The following is a 4,030-nucleotide window of genomic DNA, read 5'->3' as shown; positions in this document are numbered from 1 at the left end:
GAACAGAAAGTGCATCGTGTTTTCCTTGTGGAAAACATTTCCCTCACAATGCACTGTGAAAATTGTTGGGTTTGGGGGTTATTTTCTTACTGACATGCCAAAGTCTTTAAAGCTAATGGAGGCGTCTGTTACCTGGGAGCCAGCTCTCCTCCTTTAGGTGCATTTTATGCTGTGCTCTGGATCCACAGGTGCCAGGAACGTCACGGCTGAAGGTGATGCGAGGCCAGGGGAGAGGAAAGGACAGGGATGAAACTCAGTGTATCATTTAGCCCCAGCACCTCATTCAACTGCAGTTCACACTGCCTGTTGATAACAGCTCATCTTTCAAACACAACGGAAGGGTCACAATGAGACAAGTTTGGAGCCTGTCAAACTGCTGGGAATGCCGGTGTTAATTAAATAACGATGGAACAAACAGCAGGGTCTGCTTGTCAGAACTGCAACACCGGGAAGACATCCGCAATGCAGATGAATCCGGAGTGAGTTTTCCCCACCAGCAGATCGTGGCCAGGCTGTCTCCAAGCTCTTCCCAAGGCAGGGAATTAGTTTTGAAGCTTTGAGCTGGAGATAAGGAATTGACTTCAGAGTCAAGTGCAAAATGTGGCCCTCAGAAATGTGATTTCTGCTCAAATTCAGATCTGATGAGGACCAAATACTGGTTACTGAAATGAATACCAGTTGATTTAAAAGAGTATTATCTGATTTGCTTAAGGATGACAGAAAAGAACAGTAATAAGACATGTCAAACTGCCATGAGCTGTATGGTATGTTATAACCCCACACTGCTTTTGTCTGAACAAATTTTATGACAACCCCCAGAAATTTGATTGTATATCTGTATTTTTTGTTTTACAGTATATCATCATTTCATGTCATCTTAGAAGATACAGACAATCATTTATCAGAATTAAGCACAGTAATAAAATCATTTCCTATTACTCCATGTTGTGAAAATTATGAAAACAGCATTTGGTTTAATTCGATGATGTGACTGCTTCTTAGTGTCTCAACAAAAGAGAGGGACTGATGCATTTTGCTCTGGGCTTTCCTATTTATGTACTTAGTATTAAATATATCCTTTTATTGTTATTTTTGTTTGTGTGTGTTTTCTCATAGAATATTTTAAGGATACTGGCATACCATGCCAAGGTGTACCAGCTGATTAATTCTCATAACAGTTCTGTAAAGCAAAGGGGTGAGAATGTAGCTTACTATGTAGCTACTACCTTGAATGATTTCCTCTCTTAATGATTTCCTCTCTCTTAGGGGACTGATTTAAGCTAAAAAGATACTCACACACAGATACGCAGCCACACATATGGATAAAACATTCAATCAAACTTTCTTTATTAATCAGTGCTTTATGTCAAAAACTAGCTAAGACATTGTGGAACAAAACTGCAAAGGTTTGCAGAATGGAAAGGTCTGCTGTGTTTTATGAGTAATTACATTGTTAGGGAAAAAATGGCTCAAAGCAAAGGTGAAAGTGTCTTAAAGAATAAAAGTATGACCAGTTTGAAAAACAACCAAAAGGAAACCAAGTGATGTTATATTTCAGATTGCACACGGACCCTGCCCCCTGCAGCTCGCGCACCCATCCGGATAGGGAAGAGACGAGGCTGAGCGCGGGCGCAGCGCAGGAGGGGTGAGCTGGCCGCGGTGTGCTCCTCGTCCGCAGCCCTGGAGGGAGCCGAGCAGGGCTCCCGGGACAGCCAGCATGGGGTCCCGGCATCAGCGCTTCAGGGAGGGACCCTCTGCTGCAGTCACACATGCGAAAGCTCCTGTCAGCAGCAGAAAGTCTTACAAACCACACACAATTTTCACTGTGTTTTAACAGAAAAAAAATCTAGACTATCTAATCCTCATCTGGGGTTTCTTTAGCTATAACAAACATTGTCTTTTCTCTTCTCTCTCTCGTTAATCCATTTTTTTGGATGACTGACAAATTCGGACTTTCATAGCTGATATCTTTGACAAAGCATCACAAATGCCCAGCATCAAGATATAGCAATTAACTTTATCAGCTGTCAAAACCAAACCATCCCATCTGCTTGTATTAGCATGTTCTCTCTGTTCCTCAGCATACCTGTAGGAAACCAGCAGCATGTCCCAGTGTCTGAGCCTCCCCTGCCAGTTCTGGCAGACGTTATCAGGCCTCAGAGAGGACTTTTGGGAAAGTTAACAAATAGGGTGGCTCCACGCAGCAGGAGAGAGCAAGGAAGGGTCGCACCAAATTGCTGCTGCAGGAACTTAGGGTGGACTAGAGGATAACCAGAGAAAAAATGGAAGCACAGCATTATCTCTAGCAACCATTTGCAGCATGGGCTGACTCATTAAATGGGATGATTAAAGACAGCCACCTACATAGTTAATTACTGTCAGCAATTAAACCTGGAGGAACATTGTAATAGATACCCAAAGAAAACTGAGCTGAGAAATAGCCTCACCTGGGCAGTATTTCTTCTCTTGCCTTGTCAGATCCCACTGCATCATCCCCCGTGACCTTTGGAAGTCTGCATTCCTTTTCTAGGATATTTTCATCCTCCTGTGTAGCAAAATTGCAGGTTATAAACCCAGGGAGGCAATATTTCCTCTGTCCTATCTACACTGACCTACCTGAAGTCAAAGGGCCACCTGCCCATGTCTCTGGGTGGTGGGAGGGATGGGACCCATCACCCACCCTGCCAGGCAGCCCCAAACCTTGAATGCCAGGCAGGGGACCATGATCACCCAGACCCTATCCCACAGGAGAGAGAAACCAGGCGGTCACAAAGAAATCTTTGTGCAGATGGTGACAATACAGATCATCACATAGCTGTAAGATGAAATGCATCAACCACACAGCTTAAAAGTATTTGAATTTACTCATGTATGTGAGGAGAACAACAAATGTGCTCTTGCTTGCTCAGGAGTAAGGAGGGAAACAAAATACTTCTAACATTTTCAATATTCATTTTAATATTATCTGTTGCCCATAACAGGTTGTAAAACACAAAGAGAGCTCAGCTGGGCTTAAATGAACTGGTTTATGAATCTGCATTTTAGAGTACAGCTTATGAAAAAATAAAATTACAGCAGTGATCTTTTTCTGATTAGAAACTAGAATTTCATCATAATCAATGGTTGACCAATGTTCTCAGCTGACTCATCTCTAGAAATGCCTCAGATGGTATTTTCTAGAGTCATTTCACCATCCTCGAGGTTCCCTTGAGAAAGGCAGAGCAAAGGCAGCTTGCGAGGCAGCTCTAGCTCAGGAGGAAGAGCTCCAGCTTACGTCCCCACCCTAAATCAGCGCCCAGCTCATCTTCTTGTAATGTCATCTTGTAACGATTCTCCCACCAACACCCCCATGCCAGACCCCTCATGCCACCTGGAAATAACATTCAATTAACAGGGAGTATTTGCAGTAGCTTGCCAAATCTAAACATTTCCATAAAAATCAGCAGCACGTATATATTTTAACACATCAGAATAAGGTAAAAGAGAACCCCCTTTGTCTGGTGAAGCGCAGGCACATCACCTTGCAGAGGTCACTGCTCTCACTGCTCCCTGCCGAGCACCATTCAGCACAGGGGGTGGTGGCTGCTCACCATCCATCCAGCACAGGTATTAAGTGCTTCTCCACGCAGCTGGTGACACAGGGGCAAAGAATTGCTTTTCAGTATTTGCAGAAGAAAATTGTGGTCACCTAGGATACAAAAAATGCCTTTATATTGTTACTCTGGAATTTATAGTACTTCTGGCACTGTATGTTGACATCTACTGATGGCTCTTGACAGCACAGGAAAATAGTTTGAATTTTTTTTCCAGAACTCCTAATATACACAAATTCCTACCTATTTGCTACCACCAAGTCCAAAGGGTTCAAGTGTTCTGGTCATAACTCATTACTGAAACTTTCCATACTGAAGCCCAGATGCAAACTCATGGCTTAAATAGGCTTGAGTCATTGATTTCAGTGGAGCCTGCTAGGCTTAGCTTCTCAAAAATATTTTGTTAAGCACAGGAGGTTCCAGCTGAATATGAGGGG

At 43.2% G+C, this 4,030-nt stretch overlaps 1 long non-coding RNA gene across 1 annotated transcript; it reads right to left on the bottom strand.

Moving 5' to 3' along the window:
- Positions 1-1,213: 1,213 nt before the first annotated feature.
- On the bottom strand, positions 1,214-2,710 carry LOC118248662 (uncharacterized). The gene is made up of 3 exons (XR_004778813.2): positions 2,617-2,710; positions 2,448-2,545; positions 1,214-1,781 (listed from the first exon to the last, which is right to left on the bottom strand). It is a non-coding gene; the product is annotated as an uncharacterized LOC118248662 (long non-coding RNA).
- Between the last annotated feature and the right edge of the window lie 1,320 nt (positions 2,711-4,030).

This window comes from Cygnus atratus, chromosome 7, assembly GCF_013377495.2.
Source record: "Cygnus atratus isolate AKBS03 ecotype Queensland, Australia chromosome 7, CAtr_DNAZoo_HiC_assembly, whole genome shotgun sequence".
Classification (NCBI taxonomy): domain Eukaryota; kingdom Metazoa; phylum Chordata; class Aves; order Anseriformes; family Anatidae; genus Cygnus; species Cygnus atratus.
Note: the sequence above shows the minus strand (reverse complement) of the source record. Positions and strands in the feature narration are given on the sequence as shown.